General features: G+C 46.4%; 1 protein-coding gene and 2 pseudogenes across 1 annotated transcript in view; 1 reads left to right on the top strand and 2 right to left on the bottom strand.

Annotated features, from left to right (window-relative positions):
• The window catches only part of LOC140475902 (coiled-coil domain-containing protein 170-like), a 61102-nt gene that overhangs the window by 30306 nt on the left and 7132 nt on the right, over positions 1–23664 (top strand). The gene's annotated exons all lie outside the window — the stretch shown is intronic.
• On the bottom strand, positions 2946–13233 carry LOC140475890 (uncharacterized; annotated as a pseudogene).
• On the bottom strand, positions 13370–22292 carry LOC140475889 (uncharacterized; annotated as a pseudogene).

Raw genomic sequence — 23664 nt, 5'->3', positions numbered from 1 at the left:
TGATGATGGTTTTGATGTTGGTGGTGATGATGATGATGGCGGTGATGATGGTGATGATGATGATGGTGGTGATGGTGGTGATGATGACGGTACTGATGGTGGTGATGGTGGTGATGATGACGGTACTGATGGTGGTGATGATGGTGACAATGATGGTCATGATGTTGGTGTTAATAATAGTGATGATGGTGGTGGTGATGGTGTTGATGGTGGTGATGATGCTGATGATGGTGGTGATGATGGTAATGATGGTGATGAAGATGGTGGTGATGATGGTGGTGATGATGGTGGTGATGCTGATGGTGGTGATGGTGATGGTGGTGATGGTGGTGATGATGGTGTTGATGATGGTGCTGATGATGATGGTGATGGTGGTGGTGATGGTGCTGATGGTGGTGCTGATGGTGGTTATGGTGGTTGTGAAGATGGTGATGATGGTGACAATGGTGATAGTAATGGTGGTGGTAATGGTGTTGATGATGGTGATGATGGTGGTGGTGATGGTGCTGATGTTGGTGTTGATGGTGCTGATGATGGTGATGATAGTGGTGTTGATGATGGTGATGATGATTGTGGTGATGGTGGTGGTGATGATGGTGATAATGGTCGAGATGATGGTGATGATGTTCGTGATGATGGTGATGGTGGTGATGATGGTGATGATGGTGGTGGTGATGATGGCTTTGATGTTGGTGGTGATAATGGTGATGATGATGGTGGTGATGGTGGCGATGATGGTGATGATGATGGTGATGATAATGGTGATGATGATGGTGGTGATGGTGGCGATGATGGTGATGATGATGGTGATGATGGTGGTGGTGAGGATGGTGTTGATGATGGTGCTGATGTTGGTGATGATGGTAATGATGATGGTGGTGATGGTGGTGCTGATGATGGTGATAATGGTGGTGATGTTGGTGATGATTATGGTGGTATTGGTGGTGATGATTGTGGCGATGGTGATGGTGTTGATTATGGTGGTGGTGATGATGGTGGTGGTGATGGTGTTGATGATGGTGCTGATGTTGGTGATGATGGTGCTGATGATAGTGATGATAGTGTTGTTGATGATGGTGATGATGATTGTGGTTGATGGTGGTGGTGCTGATGATGGTGATGATGGTTTTGATGTTGGTGGTGATAATGGAGATGATGATGGTGATGATGATGGTGATGATGATGATGATGATGGTGGTGATGGTAGTGATGATGACGGTACTGATGTTGGTGATGATGGTGGCAATGATGGTCATGATGTTGGTGTTAATAATGGTGATGATGGTGGTGGTGATGGTGTTGATGGTGGTGATGATGGTCATGATGGTGATGAAGATGGTGGTGATGATGGTGATAATGATGGTGATGATGATGGTGTTGGTGGTGCTGATGATGGTGGTGATGATGGTGCCTGATGATGGTGATGAAGATGTTGGTGATGATGATGGTGATGATTGTGGTGATGGTGAAAATGATGATGGTGCTGCTGATGATGGTGATAATGGTGATGATGTTGGTGGTGATGTTGGTGATGATGATGGTGGTATTGGTGGTGATGATGGTGGTGATGGTGATGGTGTTGATTATGGTGGTGATGGTGGTGGTGATGATGGTGGTGGTGATGGTGTTGATGATGGTGATGATGATTGTGGTGATGGTGGTGGTGATGATGGTCGAGATGATGGTGATGATGTCCGTGATGATGGTGATGTTGATGGTGATGATGATGGTGGTGATGGTGGTGAGGATGGTGATAATAGTGGTGATGGTGATGATGATGGTGGTATTGGTGGTGATGACGGTGGTGATGGTGTTGATTATGATGGTGGTGGTGGTGATGATGGTGGTGGTGATGGTGTTGATGATGGTGCTGATGTTGGTGATGATGGTAATGATGATGGTGGTGATGATGGTGATAATGGTGGTGATGTTGGTGATGATGATGGTGGTATTGGTGGTGATGATGGTGATGGTGTTGATTATGGTGGTGGTGGTAGTGGTGGTGATGGTGGTGGTGATGGTGTTGATGATGGTGCTAATGTTGGTGATGATGGTGCTGATGATGGTGATGATAGTGGTGTTGATGATGGTGATGATGATTGTGGTGATGGTGGTGGTGATGATGGTGATGATGTTCGTGATGATGGTGATGGTGCTGATGATGGTGGTGGTGATGATGGTTTTGATGTTGGTGGTGATAATGGAGATGATGATGGTGATGATGATGGTGATGATGGTGTTGATGATGGTGATGATGATGATGGTGGTGATGATGGTGATGATGGTGTTGATGATGGTGGTGATGGTGGTGCTGATGATGGTGATAATGGTGGTGATGGTGATGATGATGGTGGTATTGGTGGTGGTGATGGTGGTGATGGTGGTGGTGGTGGTGATGGTGTTGATGATGGTGCTGATGTTGGTGATGATGGTAATGATGATTGTGGTGATGGTGGTGGTGATGGTGGTGGTGATGATGTTCGTGATGATGATGGTGATGATGATGGTGCTGATGATGGTGATGATGATGGTGATGATAGACAATAGACAATAGACAATAGATGCAGGAGTAAGCCATTCTGCCCTTCGAGCCTGCACCGCCATTCAATATCATCATGGCTGATCATTCCTAATTAGTATCCTGGTGATGATGATGGTGATGGTGATGATGATGGTGATGGTGGTGGTGATGGTGGTGATGGTGGTGGTGATGGTGGTGATGATGGTGGTGATGATGGTGGTGTTAACGGTGTTGATGATGGTGGTGCTGATGGTGGTGATGATGATGGTGGTGATGGTCAAAATGGTGATGATGGTGATGATGATGGTGATGATGGTGGCAATGATGGTGATGGTGTTGATGGTGATGATGGAGGAGATGTTAGTGGTGATTATGGTGATGATGGTGATGATGATGGTGGTGATGATGGTGATGATGGTGGTGATTATGGTGGTGGTGCCGATGGTGCTGATGGTGGTGATGATGGTGATGATGATGTTGGTGATGATGGTGATGATGATGGTGGTGATGGCGGTGATGATCGTGGTGCTGCTGCTGATGGTTCTGATGGTGGCGATGATGGTGGCGATGATGGTGATGATGGTGGTGATGATGGTGGCAATGATGGTGATGATGATAGTTGTGATGATGGTGGTGATTATGGTGGTGATGATGGTGCTGATGGTGATGATGATGTTGGTGGTGTTGATGGTGGTGATGATGGTGATGATGGTGGAGCTATTGATGGTGAAGATGATGGTGCTGATGATGGTGGCGATGTTGGTGGTGATGATGGTGGTGATGATGGTGATGATGATGGTGGTGGTGATGGTGATGATGGTGGAGCTATTGATGGTGAAGATGATGGTGCTGATGATGGTGGTGATGTTGGTGGTGATGATGCTGATGATGGTGATGATGATGGTGGTGGTGATGGTGATAATGATGGTGATGACAGTGATGCTGTTGATGGTGATGATGGTGGTGATGATGATGATGGTGGGGATGATGGTGATTATGGTGGTGGTGATAATGGTGATGATGTTCGTGATGATAGTGATGATGATGGTGATGATGGTGGTGTTGGTAATGGTGATGATGGTGGTGCTGATGGTGCTGATGATGGTGATGATGATGATGGTGACGATGGTGGTGATGATGGTGGTGATGATGGTGGTGGTGATTGTGGTGTTGATGGTGCTGATGATGGTGACGATGATGGTAGTGATGATGGTGATGATGGTAGTGATGATGATGGTGTTGATGATGGTGATGATGGAGGTGTTAACGGTGTTGATGATGGTGGTGCTGATGGTGCTGATGATGATGGTGATGGTGGTGGTGATGATGATGATGGTGATGTTGATGGTGGTTATGGTGGTTGTGAAGATGGTAATGATGGTGAAAATGGTGATAGTAATGGTGGTGGTAATGGTGTTGGTGATGGTGATGGTGATGATGGTGGTGGTGATGGTGCTGATGTTGGTGTTGATGGTGCTGATGATGGTGATGATAGTGGTGTTGATGATGGTGATGATGATTGTGGTGATGGTGGTGGTGATGATGGTGATAATGGTCGAGATGATGGTGATGATGTTCATGATGATGGTGATGGTGGTGATGATGATGGTGGTGATGGTGGTGATGGTGGCGATGATGGTGATGATGATGGTGATGATGATGGTGGTGAGGATGGTGATGATGATGATGGTGGTGATGATGGTGATGATGGTGATGATGATGGTGATGATGGTGGTGGTGAGGATGGTGATGATGATGATGGTGGTGATGATGGTGATGATGATGGTGATGATGATGGTGCTGATGATGGTGATGATGATGGTGATGATGGTGGTGGTGAGGATGGTGATGATGATGGTGATGATGATGGTGGTGATGGTGGCGATGATGGTGGTGGTGAGGATGGTGATGATGATGATGGTGGTGATGATGGTGATGATGATGATGGTGGTGATGGTGGTGATGATGACGGTACTGATGGTGGTGATGATGGTGACAATGATGGTCATGATGTTGGTGTTAATAATAGTGATGATGGTGGTGGTGATGGTGTTGATGGTGGTGATGATGCTGATGATGGTGGTGATGATGGTAATGATGATGGTGATGAAGATGGTGATAATGATGGTGATGGTGTTGGTGGTGCTGATGATGGTGATGAAGATGTTGGTGGTGATGATGGTGATGATGGTGGTGCTGATGATGGTGATAATGGTGATGATGTTGGTGATGATGATGGTGGTATTGGTGGTGATGATGGTGGTGATGATGGTGGTGATGGTGATGGTGTTGATTATGGTGGTGATGGTGGTGGTGATGCTGGTGGTGGTGATGGTGTTGATGATGGTGATGATGATTGTGGTGATGGTGGTGGTGATGATGGTGATGATGGTCGAGATGATGGTGTTGCTGTTCGTGATGATGGTGATGTTGATGGTGATGATGGTGATGTTGATGGTGATGGTGCTGATGATGGTGTTGGTGATGATGGTTTTGATGTTGGTGGTGATAATGGAGATGATGATGGTAATGATGATGGTGGTGATGGTGGTGCTGATGATGGTGATAATGGTGGTGGTGATGATGGTGGTGATGGTGTTGATTATGGTGGTGGTGATGATGGTGGTGGTGATGGTGTTGATGATGGTGCTGATGATGGTGATAATGGTGGTGGTGATGGTGTTGATTATGGTGGTGGTGATGATGGTGGTGGTGATGGTGTTGATGATGGTGCTGATGTTGGTGATGATGGTAATGATGATGGTGGTGATGGTGGTGCTGATGATGGTGATAATGGTGCTGATGTTGGTGATGATGGTGCTGATGATGGTGATGATAGTGGTGTTGATGATGGTGATGATGATTGTGGTTGATGGTGGTGGTGCTGATGATGGTGATGATGGTTTTGATGTTGGTGGTGATAATGGAGATGATGATGGTGATGATGATGGTGGTGATGGTGGTGATGATGGTGGTGATGATGGTCATGATGACGGTACTGATGGTGGTGATGATGGTGGCAATGATGGTCATGATGTTGGTGTTAATAATGGTGATGATGGTGGTGGTGATGCTGATGATGGTGGTGATGATGGTCATGATGATGGTGCTGATGATGGTAATGATGGTGATGAAGATGGTGGTGATGATGGTGGTGATGATTGTGATGATGGTAATGATGGTGTTGGTGGTGCTGATGATGGTGGTGATGATGGTGCTGATGATGGTGATGATGGTGATGAAGATGTTGGTGTTGATGATGGTGATGGTTGTGGTGATGGTGATGGTGATGATCATGGTGATGATGGTGGTGCTGATGATGGTGATAAAGGTGATGATGTTGGTGGTGATGTTGGTGATGATGATGGTGGTATTGGTGGTGATGATGGTGGTGATGGTGATGGTGTTGATTATGGTGGTGATGGTGGTGGTGATGATGGTGGTGGTGATGGTGTTGATGATGGTGTTGATGATGGTGATGATGATTGTGGTGATGGTGGTGGTGATGATGGTGATGATGGTCGAGATGATGGTGATGTTGATGGTGATGGTGCTGATGATGGTGGTGGTGATGATGGTTTTGATGTTGGTGGTGATAATGGTGATGATGATGGTGATGATGATGGTGGTGATGGTGGTGATGGTGGTGGTGAGGGTGGTGATAATAGTGGTGATGGTGATGATGATGGTGGTATTGGTGGTGATGATGGTGGTGATGGTGTTGATTATGATGGTGGTGGTGGTGATGATGGTGGTGGTGATGGTGTTGATGATGGTGCTGATGTTGGTGATGATGGTGGTGATGTTAGTGATGATGGTGGTATTGGTGGTGATGATGGTGATGATGGTGATGGTGTTGATTATGGTGGTGGTGGTAGTGGTGGTGATGGTGGTGGTGATGGTGTTGATGATGGTGCTAATGTTGGTGATGATGGTGCTGATGATGGTGATGATAGTGGTGTTGATGATGGTGATGATGATTGTGATGATAGTGGTGTTGATGATGGTGATGATGATTGTGGTGATGGTGGTGGTGATGATGGTGATGATGGTCGAGATGATGGTGATGATGTTCGTGATGATGGTGATGGTGCTGATGATGGTGGTGGTGATGAAGGTTTTGATGTTGGTGGTGATAATGGAGATGATGATGGTGGTGATGGTGGCGATGACGGTGCTGATGGTGGTGATGATGGTAATGATGATGGTGGTGATGATAGTGATGATGGTGGTGATGATGGTGATGATGGTGGTGATGATGATGGTGATAATGGTGGTGATATGGATGATGATGGTGGTATTGGCGGTGATGATGGTGGTGATGGTGGTGGTGGTGGTGATGGTGTTGATGGTAATGATGATTGTGGTGATGGTGGTGGTGATGATGGTGATGATGTTCGTGATGATGATGGTGATGATGATGGTGCTGATGATGGTGATGATGATAGTGATGATGGTGATGATGGTGGTGCTGATGGTGATGATGATGATGGTGGTGGTGGTGGTGGTGATGGTGCTGATGATGGTGGTGATGATGGTGGTGCTGATGGTGGTGCTGATGGTGGTGATGATGGTAATGATGATGGTGGTGTTAATGGTGTTGATGATGGTGGTGCTGATGGTGGTGATGATGATGGTGATGATGGTGGTGATGATGGTGATGATGGTGGCGATGATGGTGATGATGGTGGTGCTGATGGTGGTGATGATGATAGTGATGATGGTGGTGATGATGGTGATGATGGTGGTGATGATGGTGGTGATGATGATGGTGATGATGGTGGTGATGATGGTTTTGATGTTGGTGGTGATAATGGAGATGATGATGGTGATGATGATGGTGGTGATGGTGGTGATGGTGGTGGTGAGGATGGTGATAATAGTGGTGATGGTGATGATGATGGTGGTATTGGTGGTGATGATGGTGGTGATGGTGTTGATTATGATGGTGATGTTGGTGATGATGGTCGAGATGATGGTGTTGATGTTCGTGATGGTGCTGATGATGGTGGTGGTGATGATGGTTTTGATGTTGGTGGTGATAATGGAGATGATGATGGTGATGATGATGGTGGTGATGGTGGTGATGGTGGTGGTGAGGATGGTGATAATAGTGGTGATGGTGATGATGATGGTGGTATTGGTGGTGATGATGGTGGTGATGGTGTTGATTATGATGGTGGTGGTGGTGATGATGGTGGTGGTGATGGTGTTGATGATGGTGCTGATGTTGGTGATGATGGTGGTGATGATGATGATAATGGTGGTGATGTTGGTGATGATGATGGTGGTATTGGTGGTGATGATGGTGATGGTGTTGATTATGGTGGTGGTGGTAGTGGTGGTGATGGTGGTGGTGATGGTGTTGATGATGGTGATGATAGTGGTGTTGATGATGGTGCTAATGTTGGTGTTGATGGTGTTGATGATGGTGATGATAGTGGTGTTGATGATGGTGATGATGATTGTGGTGATGATGGTGATGATGGTCGAGATGATGGTGATGATGTTCGTGATGATGGTGATGGTGCTGATGATGGTGGTGGTGATGAAGGTTTTGATGTTGGTGGTGATAATGGAGATGATGATGGTGATGATGATGGTGATGATGGTGCTGGTGATGATGGTGGTGATGGTGGCGATAACGGTGCTGATGGTGGTGATGATGGTAATGATGATGGTGGTGATGGTGGTGCTGATGGTGGTGATGGTGGTGGTGGTGGTGATGGTGTTGATGGTAATGATGATTGTGGTGATGGTGGTGGTGATGATGGTGATGATGTTCGTGATGATGATGGTGATGATGGTGGTGCTGATGATGGTGATGATGGTGGTGATGATGATGGTGGTGATGATGGTGGTGATGGTGCTGATGATGGTGGTGATGATGGTGATGATGGTGGTGATGATGGTGGTGATGGTGGTGGTGATGATGGTGGTGGTGATGGTGCTGATGGTGGTGCTGATGGTGGTGATGATGGTAATGATGATGGTGGTGTTAACGGTGTTGATGATGGTGGTGCTGATGGTGGTGATGATGGTGATGATGGTGGTGATGATGGCAGTGATGCTGATGGTGATGATGATGGCAGTGATGCTGATGGTGATGATGTTGGTGATGATGGTGGTGCTGATGATGGTGGTGATGATGGTGCTGATGATTATGGTGATGTTGATGGTGATGGTGGTGATGATGGTGGTGATGATGATGGTGGAGGTGATGGTGCTGATGTTGGTGACGATGGTGGTACTGATGATGGTGATGATGATAGTGCAGCTGATGGTGATGATGGTGATGATGGTGAGGATGATGGTGGTGATGATGGTGATGATGATGGTGGTGATGATGATGGTGGTGAGGTGATGAAAATGGTGATGTTGTTGGTGGTGATGATGACGGTGGTGATGATCGGGATGATGATGGTGATGATGGTCATGATGATGGTGATGTTGATGGTTGTGATGGTGGTAATGGTGGTAATGGTGTTGATGATGATGATGGTGACGATAGTGCTGGTGATGATGGTGTTGATGATGGAGATGATGGTGCTGATGATGGTGGAGGTGATGGTGGAGGTGACGGTGCTGATGTTGGTGACGATGGTGGTGCTGATGATGGTGGTGATGATGGTGCTGATGATGATGGTGATGATGGTGATGTTGATGGTGGTGGTGGTGAAGATGGTGATGGTAATGGTGGTAATGGTGTTGATGATGGTGATGGTGACAATGGTGGTGGTGATGATGGTGGTGCTGATGATGGTGGAGGTGATGGTGCTGATGATGATGGTGATGATGGTGATGTTGATGGTGGTGGTGGTGAAGATGGTGATGGTAATGGTGGTAATGGTGTTGATGATGGTGATGGTGACAATGGTGGTGGTGATGATGGTGGTGCTGATGATGGTGGAGGTGATGGTGCTGATGATGATGGTGATGATGGTGATGTTGATGGTGGTGGTGGTGAAGATGGTGATGGTAATGGTGGTAATGGTGTTGATGATGGTGATGGTGACAATGGTGGTGGTGATGATGGTGGTGCTGATGATGGTGATGATGATGGTGATGATGATGGTGCTGATGGTGGTGATGATGATGGTGGTGATGATGGTGCTGATGGTGGTGATGATGATGGTGGTAGTTATGAAGGTGTTGATGGTGATGTGATGGTGCTGATGATGGGGCTGATGATATTGATGATGATGGTGATGATGTAATGATGATGGTGTTGATGGTGGTGGTGATGTTGGTGGTGATGATGGTGCTGCTGATGATAATGGTAGTGATGATGATGGTGATGGTGGTCATGATGATGGTGGTGGTTATGATGGTGATGATGATGGTGATGATGATGGTGCTGATGATGGTCGAGACGATGTTGATGATGGTCGTGATGTTGGTGATGATGGTGGTGCTAATGGTGTTGATGATGGTGGTGATGACGGTGATGGTGATGGTGGTAATGATGGTGCTGATGGTGGTGATGATGGTAATGATGATGGTGGTGATGGTGGTGCTGATCATGGTGATAATGGCGATGATGTTGGTGGTGATGTTGGTGATGATGATGGTGGTACTGGTGGTGATGATGGTGGTGATGGTGATGGTGTTGATTATGGTGGTGATGGTGATGGTGGTGGTGATGATGGTGATGGTGTTGATGATGGTGCTGATGTTGGTGATGATGGTGATGATGATGGTGATGATGGTGATGGTCGAGATGATGGTGATGATGTTCGTGATGGTGGTGCTGTTGATGGTGATGATGGTGGTGATGATGATGGTGCTGATGACGGTGCTGATGGTGGTGATGATGTTGGTGATGATGATGGTGATGATGATGGTGATGTTGTTGGTGGTGATGATGATGGTGGTGATGAATGGGATGATGATGGTGATGATGGTCATGATGATGGTGATGTTGATGGTTGTGATGGTGGTGGTGATGATGGTGATGATAATGGTGGTAATGGTGGTAATAGTGTTGATGATGATGATGGTGACGATGGTGGTGGTGATAATGGTGATGATGGTGTTGATGATGGAGATGATGGTGCTGATGATGGTGGAGGTGATGGTGCTGATGTTGGTGACGATGGTGGTGCTGGTGATGGCGATGATGATGGTGATGATGGTGATGATAGTGATGATGGTGGTGATGGTGGTGATGATGGCAGTGATGCTGATGGTGATGATGGTGTTGATGATTTTGCTGATGACGATGCTGATGGTGATGATGATGGTGGTGCTGATGGTGGTGGTGATGGTGCTGATAATGGTGATGATGGTAGTGATGATGGCCGTGGTGGTAATGGTGTTGATTATGGTGATGATGCTGGTGGTGATAGTGGTGATGATGGTGGTGCTGTTGATGGTGATGATGGTGGTGATGATGATGGTGATGATGATGGTGGTGGTAATGGTGTTGATGATGGTGGTGGTGCTGATGGTGGTGATGGTGGTGGTGATGATGATGGTGATGAAGATGGTGATGATGATGGTGATGGTGATGATGTTGATGGTGATGTTGGTGATGATGGTGATGATGGTGGTAATGGTGGTGCTGATGATGGTGGTGCTCATGGTGATGATGGTCGAGATGATGGTGATGATGGTGGTGATGATGGTGATGATGGTGGTGGTGATGTTGGTAAAGATGATGTTTATGATGGTCGTGATGTTGATGATGGTGATGATGGTGATGGTGGTGGTGATGATGGTGGTGATGATGGTGCTGATGGTGGTGGTGATGGCAATGAAGGCGGTGGTGATGATCGAGATGATGGTGATGATGGTTGTGATGATGGTAATGATGACGGTGATGATGGTGGTGATTATGGTAATGATGGTGGTGTTAATGGTGTTGATGGTGCTGATGGTGGTGATGGTGGTGATGACGGTGGTGATGATGGTGATGATGGTTATGGCGATAATGGTGGTGCTGATGGTGCTGATGATGGTGATGGTGGTGTTGATGATGGTGGTGATGGTGCTGATAATGGTGATGATGGTCGTGGTGGTAATGGTGTTGATTATGGTGATGATGCTGGTGGTGATGGTGGTGATGATGGTGGTAATGATAGTGATGATGATGGTGGTGGTGCTGATGGTGGTGATGGTGATGGTGCTGATGATGGTGATGGTGGTGGTGATGATGGTGATGATGGTGGTGATGACGTTGGTGATGATGGTGTTGATGATGGTGCTGATGATGGTGATGATGGTGGTGATGATGGTGGTGATGATGATGATAGTGGTAATGGTGGTGCTGATGGTGATGATGGTCGAGATGATGGTGATGTTGGTGGCGATGATGGTCGAGATGATGTTTATGATGGTCGTGATGTTGGTGATGGTGGTGGTGATGATGGTAATGATGGTGGTGCTGATGATGTTGATGATGATGGTGGTGATGATGATGGTCGAGATGATGGTGATGTTGGTCGAGATGATGGTGATGTTGGTCGAGATAATGGTGATGATGTTCGTGATGATGGTGATGATGATGGTGATGATAGTGGTGATGATGGTGATGATGGTGGTGGTGATGATGTTGATGATGATGGTGATGATGATGGTGATGATGGTGGTGGTGATGATGTTGATGATGATGGTGATGATGATGGTGATGTTGATGGTGGTGGTGATGATGATGGTGATGTTGATGGTGGTGGTGATGGTGATGTTGGTCGAGATGATGGTGATGATGTTCGTGATGATGGTGGTGATGATGGTGATGATGGTGATGATGGTGGTGATGATGGTGATGATGGTGGTGGTGATGGTGGTGATGTTGATGGTGGTGGTGATGGTGATGGTGATGATGGTGGTGATGATGGTAATGATGGCGGTGGTGATGATCGAGATGATGGTGATGATGGTTGTGATGATGGTAATGATGACGGTGATGACGGTGGTGATTATGGTGATGATGGTGGTTCTAATGGTGTTGATGATGGTGCTGATGGTGGTGATGATGGTTGAGATGATGGTGATGATGTTCGTGATGATGGCGATGATGGTGATGATGGTGCTGATGATGGTGATGGTGGTGGTGATGATGTTGATGATGGTGATGATGATGATGGTGATGATGGTGATGGTCAAGATGATGGTGATGATGGTGGTGCTGTTGATGGTGATGATGGTGGTGATGATGATGGTGGTAATGATGGTCGTGATGATGGTGATGATGACGGTGATGACGGTGGTGATGATGGTGATTATGATGATGATGGTGGTGCTAATGGTGTTGATGATGGTGCTGATGGTGGTGATGGTGGTGATGATGGTGGTGATGATGGTGATTATGGTGGTGGTGCTGATGGTGATGGTGGTGATGATGTTGGTAATGATGGTGGGGATGATGATGGTGGTGATGATGGTGATGATGGTGGTGGTGATGATGGTCGCGATGATGTTTATGATGGTCGTGATGTTGGTGATGATGATGGTGATGATGATGGTGATGATGGTGTTGCTAATGGTGTTGATGGTGATGGTGATGATGGTGATGGTTGTGGTGATGATGGTAATGATGGTGGTGCTGATGATGTTGATGATGATGGTGCTGATGATAATGGTCGAGATGATGGTGATGTTGGTCGAGATGATGGTGATGATGTTCGTGATGATGGTGATGATGATGGTGATGATGGTGGTGATGATGGTGATGATGATGGTGATGTTGATGGTGGTGGTGATGGTGATGATCAAGATGATGGACGATGATGGTGGTGCTGTTGATGGTGATGATTGTGCTGCTGATGATGGTGGTGATGATGGTAATGATGGCGGTGATGATGATGGTTGTGATGATGGTAATGATGACGGTGATGGCGGTGGTGATTATGGTGATGATGGTGGTGCTAATGGTGTTGATGATGGTGCTGATGGTGGTGATGATGGTTGAGATGATGGTGATGATGTTTGTGATGATATCGATGATGGTGATGATGACAGTGATGATGTTGATGATGGTGATGATGATGATGGTGATGATGGTGGTGATGATGATGGTGGTAATGATGGTGATTTTGGCGGTGGTGATGATTGAGATGATGGTGATGATGGTCGTGAGGATGGTGATGCTAATGGTGTTGATGATGGTGATGATGTTGGTGATGATGATGGTGGTGATGATGGTGATTATGGTGCTGGTGCTGATGACTGTGCTGATGGTGGTGATGATGTTGGTGATGATGATGGTGATGGTGGTGCTGATGGTGGTGCTGATGTTGGTGGTGATGATGGTTGAGATGATGGTGATGATGGTCGTGATGATGGTGTTGATGATGGTGATGATGGTGGCGCTGATGATGGTGGTGATGATGGTGATAATGATGGTGATGACAGTGATGCTGTTGATGGTGATGATGGTGATGAAGGTGATGATGGTGGTGAAGATGATGATGGTGGTGATGATGGTGATGATGGTGGTGGTGATGATGGTCGAGATGATGTTTATGATGGTCGTGATGTTGGTGATGATGATGGTGTTGCTAATGGTGTTGATGTTGGTGGTGATGATGGTAATGATGGTGGTGCTGATGATGTTGATGATGATGGTGGTGATGATGATGGTCGAGATGATGGTGATGTTGGTCGAGATGATGGTGATGTTGGTGGTGATGATGGTAATGATGGTGGTGCTGATGATGTTGATGAGGATGGTGGTGATGATGAAGGTCGAGATGATGGTGATGTTGGTCGAGATGATGGTGATGATGTTCGTGATGATGGTGGTGGTGATGATGTTGATGATGATGGTGATGTTGATGGTGGTGGTGATGGTGATGTTGGTCGAGATTATGGGGATGATGTTCGTGATGATGGTGATGGTGGTGGTGATGATGTTGATGATGATGGTGATGTTGATGGTGGTGGTGATGGTGATGTTGGTCGAGATGATGGTGATGATGTTCGTGATGATGGTGATGATGATGGTGATGATGATGATGATGATGGTGATGATGATGGTGACGTTGATGGTGGTGGTGATGGTGATGGACAAGATGATGGTGATGATGGTGGTGCTGTTGATGGTGATGATGGTGCTGATGATGATGGTGGTGATGATGGTGATGATGGTGGTGCTGTTGATGGTGATGATGGTGCTGATGATGATGGTGGTGATGATGGTGATGATGGTGCTGATGATAATGGTGGTGATGATGGTGCTGATGATGATGGTGGTGATGATCAAGATGATGGTGATGATGGTTGTGATGATGGTAATTATGACGGTGATGACGGTGGTGATTATAGTGATGATGGTGGTGCTAATGGTGTTGATGATGGTGCTGATGGTGGTGATGATGGTGATGATGGTTGATATGATGGTGATGATGTTCGTGATGATGATGGTGATGATGGTGCTAATGATGTTGATGATGGTGGTGGTGATGATGATGGTCGAGATGATGGTGATGTTGGTGGTGCTGATGGTGGTGATGATGTTCGTGATGATGGTGCTGATGGTGGTGCTGATGGTGGTGATGATGGTGATAATGGTGCTGATGATGGTGATGGTGGTGGTGATGGTGGTGGTGCTAATGGTGTTGATGATGGTGGTGCTAATGATGGTGGTGATGATGGTGGTGGTAATGATGGTGATGATGGTGGTGGTGATGATCGAGATGATAGTGATGATGGTCGTGATGATGGTGATGATGACGGTGATGACGGTGGTGATGGTGGTGGTGCTAATGGTGTTGATGATGGTGCTGATGGTGGTGATAATGATGGTGGTGATGATGGTGGTGATGATGGTGATTATGGTGGTGGTGCTGATGGTGATGGCGGTGATGATGTTGGTGATGATGATGGTGCTGATGATAGTGGCGATGTTGGTGGTGATGATGGTGTTGATGGTGGTGCTGATGATGGTGGCGATGTTGGTGGTGATGATGGTGGTGATGGTGGTGCTGATGATGGTGGCGATGTTGGTGGTGATGATGGTAGTGATGATGGTGTTGATGATGGTGATGATGGTGGCGCTGATGATGGTGATGATGGTGGTGAAGATGGTCGAGATGATGTTTATGATGGTGGTGATGATGGTGATGGTGGTGGTGATGATGGTAATGATGGTGGTGCTGATGATGTTGATGATGATGGTGGTGATGATGATGGTCGAGATGATGGTGATGTTGGTCGAGATGATGGTGATGTTGGTGGTGATGATGGTGCTGATGATGGTGATGGTGGTGGTGATGATGGTAATGATGGTGGTGCTGATGATGTTGATGATGTTGGTGGTGATGATGATGGTCGAGATGATGGTGATGTTGGTCGAGATGATGGTGATGATGTTCGTGATGATGGTGATGATGATGGTGATGATGTTGATGATGATGGTGATGATGATGGTGACGTTGATGGTGGTGATGATCAAGATGATGGTGATGATGTTCGTGATGATGGTGATGATGATGGTGATGATGTTGATGATGATGGTGATGATGTTGATGATGATGGTGATGATGATGGTGACGTTGATGGTGGTGATGATCAAGATGATGGTGATGATGGTTGAGATGATGGTGATGATGGTGCTGCTGCTGATGGTGGTGATGATCAAGATGATGGTGATGATGGTTGAGATGATGGTAATGATGACGGTGATGATGGTGGTGATTATGATGATGGTGATGATGGTGCTGATGGTGGTGATGATGTTGGTGACGATGGTGATGATGATGGTACTGATGATGGTACTGATGATGATGGTGATGTTGATGGTGGTGGTGATGGTGATGATCAAGATGATGGTGGTGCTGTTGATGGTGATGATGGTGCTGCTGATGATGGTGGTGATGATCAAGATGATGGTGATGATGGTTGAGATGATGGTAATGATGACGGTGATGATGGTGGTGATTATGATGATGGTGATGATGGTGCTGATGGTGGTGATGATGTTGGTGACGATGGTGATGATGATGGTACTGATGATGGTACTGATGATGATGGTGATGTTGATGGTGGTGGTGATGGTGATGATCAAGATGATGGTGGTGCTGTTGATGGTGATGATGGTGCTGCTGATGATGGTGGTGATGATGGTAATGATGACGGTGATGACAGTGGTGATTATGGTGATGATGGTGGTGCTAATGGTGTTGATGGTGCTGATGGTGGTGATGATGATGGTGGTGATGATGGTGATGATGGTTGAGATGATGGTGATGATGGTGGTGGTGATGATGGTGATGATGGTTGAGATGATGGTGATGATGGTGGTGGTGATGATGTTGATGATGATGGTGATGATGATGATGATGTTGATGGTGGTGGTGATGGTGATGTTGGTCGAGATGATGGTGATGATGTTCGTGATGATGGTGATGATGGTGATAATGGTGCTGATGATGGTGATGGTGGTGGTGATGGTGGTGGTGCTAATGGTGTTGATGATGGTGCTGATGGTGGTGATAATGATGGTGGTGATGATGGTGGTGATCATGATGGTGGTGATGATGATGGTGGTGATGATGGTGATGATGGTGGTGGTGATGATCGAGATGATGGTGATGATGGTCGTGATGATGGTGATGATGACGGTGATGACGGTGGTGATGCTAATGGTGTTGATGATGGTGGTGATGATGGTGGTGATCATGATGGTGGTGATGATGGTGGTGATGATGGTGATTATGGTGGTGGTGCTGATGGTGATGGTGGTGATGATGTTGGTGATGATGGTGATGATGACGGTGCTGATGACGGTGCTGATGACGGTGCTGATGTTGGTGGCGATGTTGGTGGTGATGATGGTGGTGATGATGGTGATGATGATAGTGGCGATGTTGGTGGTGATGATGGTGGTGATGGTGGTGCTGATGTTGGTGGTGATGATGGTGGTGATGATGGTGATGATGGTGGTGATGATGGTGATAATGATGGTGATGATGGTGTTGGCAGTAATGGTGTTGATGATGGTGATGATGGTGGCGCTGATGATGGTGGTGATGATGGAGATAATGATGGTGATGACAGTGATGCTGTTGATGGTGATGATGGTGGTGAAGATGATGATGGTCGAGATGATGGTGATGATGTTCGTGATGATGGTGATGATGATGGTGGTGATGATGGCGATGGTAGTGGTGATGATGATAATGATGGTGGTGCTGATGATGTTGATGATGATGGTGGTGCTGATGACGGTCGAGATGATGGTGATGTTGGTCGAGATGATGGTGATGTTGGTGGTGATGATGGTGATGGTGGTGGTGATGATGGTAATGATGGTGGTGCTGATGAGGTTGATGATGATGGTCGAGATTATGGTGATGTTGGTCGAGATGATGGTGATGATGTTCGTGATGATGGTGATGATGGTGATTGTGATCATGTTGATGATGATGGTGATGATGATGGTGACGTTGATGGTGGTGGTGATGATGATGGTGATGATGGTGGTGCTGTTGATGGTGATGATGGTGCTGATGATGATGGTGGTGATGATCAAGATGATGGTGATGATGGTTGTGATGATGGTAATTATGACGGTGATGATGGTGGTGATTATGGTGATGATGGTGGTGCTAATGGTGTTGATGATGGTGCTGATGGTGGTGATGATGATGGTGGTGATGATGGTGATGATGGTTGATATGATGGTGATGATGGTGATGGTGGTGGTGACGATGGTAATGATGGTGGTGCTAATGATGTTGATGATGGTGGTGGTGATGATGATGGTCGAGATGATGGTGATGATGTTCGTGATGATGGTGATGATGATGGTGATGATGATGGTGGTGATGATGGTGATGATGTTGATGGTGGTGGTGATGGTGATGTTGGTCGAGATGATGGTGATAATGTTCGTGATGATGGTGGTGATGATGATGATGATGGTGATGGTGGTGGTGATGATGATGATGATGTTGATGATGGTGATGATGATGATGGTGATGATGGTGATGGTGATGATGGTGGTGCTGTTGATGGTGATGATGGTGGTGATGATTATGGTGGTAATGATGGTGATGATGGCGGTGGTGATGATCGAGATGATGGTGATGATGGTCGTGATGATGGTGATGATGACGGTGATGACGGTGGTGATGATGGTGGTGCTAATGGTGTTGATGATGGTGATGATGATGGTGGTGATGATGGTGGTGATAATGATGGTGGTGATGATGGTGGTGATGATGGTGATTATGGTGGTGGTGCTGATGGTGATGGTGGTGATGATGTTGGTGATGATGATGGTGCTGATGACGGTGCTGATGGTGGTGATGATGGTGGTGGTGATGATAGTGGTGATGATGGTGATTATGGTGCTGGTGCTGATGACGGTGCTGATGGTGGTGCTGATGATCGTGATGATGATGGTGGTGATGATGGTGATAATGATAGTGATGTCAGTGATGCTGTTGATGGTGATGGTGATGATGGTGTGAATGGTGGTGATTCTGGTGGTGGTGATGATGTTCGTGATGATGGTGATGAATTTGGTGTTGGTAATGGTGTTGATGATGGTGATGATGGTGGTGCTGATGGTGGTGATGATTGTGATGATGATGATGGTGACGATGGTGGTGATGATAGTGGTAATTATGGTGATTATGGTGGTGGTGCTGATGGTGCTGATGGGGGTGATGATGGTGGTGATGATGATGGTGGTGGTGATGGTGATGATGGTGGTGGTGATGATGGTGATGATGATGGTGGTGGTGATGGTGATAATGATGGTGATGATGGTGGTGCTGTTGATGATGGTAGTGATGATGATGGTGTTGACGATGGTGGTGATGGTGGTGTTAACGATGTTGATGATGGTGGTGATGATGATACTGATGATGATGTTGATGGTGGTGATGATGTTGGTGATGATGGTGGTGATGATGGTGCTGATGATTGTACTGATGATGGTGCTAATGGTGGTGATGATGTTGGTGACGATGGTGATGATGATGGTACTGATGATGGTACTGATGATGATGGTGATGTTGATGGTGGTGGTGATGGTGATGATCAAGATGATGGTGATAATGGTGGTGCTGTTGATGGTGATGATGGTGATGATGGTTGTGATGATGGTAATGATGACGGTGATGACAGTGGTGATTATGGTGCTGATGGTGGTGATGATGTTGGTGATGATGATGGTGATGGTGGTGCTGATGGTGGTGCTGATGATGGTGATGATGATGGTGCTGATGATAGTGGCGATGTTGGTGGTGATGATGGTGGTGATGGTGGTGCTGATGATGGTGGCGATGTTGGTGGTGATGATGGTGGTGATGGTGGCGCTGATGATGGTGGCGATGTTGGTGTTGATGATGGTGCTGATGATGGTGGCGATGTTGGTGGTGATGATGGTGGTGATGATGGTCGAGATGATGGTGATGATGGTGTTGGCAGTAATGGTGTTGATGATGGTGATGATGGTGGCGCTGATGATGGTGGTGATGATGGTGATAATGATGGTGATGACAGTGATGCTGTTGATGGTGATGATGGTGGTGAAGATGATGATGGTGGTGGTGATGATGGTCGAGATGATGTTTATGATGGTCGTGATGTTGGTGATGATGATGGTGATGATGATGTTGCTAATGGTGTTGATGATGGTGGTGATGATGGTGATGGTTGTGGTGATGATGGTAATGATGGTGGTGCTGATGATGTTGATGATGTTGGTGGTGATGATGATGGTCGAGATGATGGTGATGTTGGTCGAGATGATGGTGATGATGTTCGTGATGATGGTGATGATGGTGGTGATGATGATGATAATGGTGGTTGTGATGATGTTGATGATGATGGTGATGATGATGGTGGCGTTGATGGTGGTGGTGATGGTGATGGTCAAGATGATGGTGATGATGTTGATGATGATGGTGATGATGGTGCTGCTGCTGATGGTGGTGATGATCAAGATGATGGTGATGATGGTTTAGATGAAGGTAATGATGACGGTGATGACAGTGGTGATTATGATGGTGGTGATGATGGTGATGATGGTTGAGATGATGGTGATGATGATGGTGATGATGGTGATGATGATGGTGATGATGGTGATGGTGTTGGTGATGATGGTAATGATGGTGGTGCTGATGATGTTGATGATGATGGTGGTGATGATGATTGTCGAGATGATGGTGATGATGGTGGTGCTGATGGTGGTGATGATGGTGATGGTGATGATGGTGGTGCTGATGGTGGTGATGATGGTGATGGTGATGATGGTGATGATGGTGGTGATGATGGTGATGGTGGTGGTGACGATGGTAATGATGGTGGTGCTGATGATGTTGATGATGATGGTGGTGATGATGATTGTCGAGATGATGGTGATGATGGTGGTGCTGATGGTGGTGATGATGGTGATGGTGATGATGGTGGTGCTGATGGTGGTGATGATGGTGATGGTGATGATGGTGATGATGGTGGTGATGATGGTGATGGTGGTGGTGATGATGGTAATGATGGTGGTGCTGATGATGTTGATGATGTTGGTGGTGATGATGATGGTCGAGATGATGGTGGTGGTGATGGTGATGGTCAAGATGATGGTGATGATGTTGATGATGATGGTGATGATGATGGTGACGTTGATGGTGGTGGTGATGGTGATGGTCAAGATGATGGTGATGATGTTGATGATGATGGTGATGATGATGGTGACGTTGATGGTGGTGGTGATGGTGATGGTCAAGATGATGGTGATGATGTTGATGATGATGGTGATGATGGTGCTGCTACTGATGGTAATGATGGCGGTGGTGATGATCAAGATGATGGTGATGATGGTTGAGATGATGGTAATGATGACGGTGATGACGGTGGTGATTATGATGGTGGTGATGATGGTGATGATGGTTGAGATGATGGTGATGATGGTGATGATGATGGTGGTGATGATGGTGATGGTGATGGTGGTGATGATGATGGTCGAGATGATGGTGATGTTGGTGGTGATGATGGTGGTGATGATGGTGATGGTGATGGTGATGATGGTGATGTTGGTGGTGATGATGGTAATGATGGTGGTGCTGATGATGTTGATGATGATGGTGGTGATGATGATGGTCGAGATGATGGTGATGTTGGTCGAGATGATGGTGATGATGTTCGTGATGATGTTGATGATGGTGTTGCTAATGGTGTTGATGATGGTGGTGATGATGGTGATGATGGTGATGGTGGTGGTGATGATGGTGATGGTGATGATGGTGGTGATGATGGTAATGATGGTGGTGCTGATGATGTTGATGAGGATGGTGGTGATGATGATGGTCGAGATGATGGTGATGTTGGTCGAGATGATGGTGATGTTGGTCGAGATGATGGTGATGTTGGTCGAGATGATGGTGATGGTGGTGGTGATGATGTTGATGAGGATGGTGGTGATGATGATGGTGGTGATGATGGTGGTAATGATGGTGGTAAAGATGGTGATGATGGTGATGATGATGGTTCTGATGATGGTGGTGCTGATGATGGTGCTGATGATGATGGTGATGATGGTGGTGCAGATGATGGTAATGTTGATGGTGATGATAATGGTGCTGATGATGGTGATGATGGTGATGAAGATGGTGGTGTAGATGGTGGTGCTGATGATGGTGATGATAATGGTGGTGATGGTGATGGTGATAATGATGATGATGGTGGTGGTGATGATGGTGGTGATGATGATGGTGCTGATGATAATGTCGGTGCTGATAATAATGGTGATGATGATGGTGCTGATGATGGTGCTGATGATGGTAATGATGGTGCTATTGCTGATGGTGATGATAATCATTGTGATGATGATGATAGTGATGATGAGTGTGATAATGATTATGCTGATGGTGGTGATAATGGTGATGGTGATGATGATGCTGGTGATGATGACGGTGCTTATGATGTTATAATGAGGGTGCAGATGATGATGGTGACGACGATGATGATGGCTCTCATGATGGTGGTGATAATGGTGATGGTGATGATGATGATGGTGCTGATGTTGGTGATGATTAATGTGGTAATGATGATGCTGATAATAATGGATATGTAGATGGAGATGATGCTGATGGTGACAATGATGATGGTGATGAAGATAGTGGTGCTGATGTTGATGATGGTGGTGTTGGTGATGATGGTGTTGGTGATGATGGTGTTGGTGATGATGGTGTTGGTGATGATGGTGTTGGTGATGAAGATGGTGATGTTGGTGATGATGATGATGATATAGCTGAAGATGGTGTTGGTGATGATGGTGTTGGTGATGATGGTGTTGGTGATGATGGTGTTGGTGATGATGGTGTTGGTGATGATGGTGTTGGTGATGATGATGGTTATGATGGTGTTGGTGATGATGGTGTTGGTGATGATGGTGTTGGTGATGATGGTGTTGATGATGATGGTGGTGGTGATGAAGATGGTGATGTTGGTGTTGGTGATGATGGTGTTGGTGATGATGGTGTTGGTGATGATGGTGTTGGTGATGATGGTGGTGGTGATGAAGATGGTGATGTTGGTGTTGGTGATGATGGTGTTGGTGATGATGGTGTTGGTGATGATGGTGTTGGTGATGATGGTGGTGGTGATGAAGATGGTGATGTTGGTGTTGGTGATGATGGTGTTGGTGATGATGGTGTTGGTGATGATGGTGTTGGTGATGATGATGGTGATGATGGTGTTGGTGATGATGGTGTTGGTGATGATGGTGTTGGTGATGATGGTGTTGGTGATGATGATGGTGATGATGGTGTTGGTGATGATGGTGTTGGTGATGATGGTGTTGGTGATGATGATGATGGTGATGATGATGATGGTGATGATGGTGTTGGTGATGATGGTGTTGATGATGGTGTTGGTGATGATGGTGATGATGGTGTTGGTGATGATGGTGTTGGTGATGATGATGGTGATGATGGTGTTGGTGATGATGGTGTTGGTGATGATGGTGTTGGTGATGATGATGGTGATGATGGTGTTGGTGATGATGGTGTTGGTGATGATGGTGATGATGGTGTTGGTGATGATGATGGTGATGATGGTGTTGGTGATGATGGTGTTGGTGATGATGGTGTTGGTGATGATGGTGTTGGTGATGAAGATGGTGATGTTGGTGATGAAGATGATGATATAGCTGAAGATGGTGATGGTGATGATATAAATGAGTGAGCAGA

The sequence above is a fragment of the Chiloscyllium punctatum genome, chromosome 4, assembly GCF_047496795.1.
Source record: "Chiloscyllium punctatum isolate Juve2018m chromosome 4, sChiPun1.3, whole genome shotgun sequence".
Classification (NCBI taxonomy): domain Eukaryota; kingdom Metazoa; phylum Chordata; class Chondrichthyes; order Orectolobiformes; family Hemiscylliidae; genus Chiloscyllium; species Chiloscyllium punctatum.
Note: the sequence above shows the minus strand (reverse complement) of the source record. Positions and strands in the feature narration are given on the sequence as shown.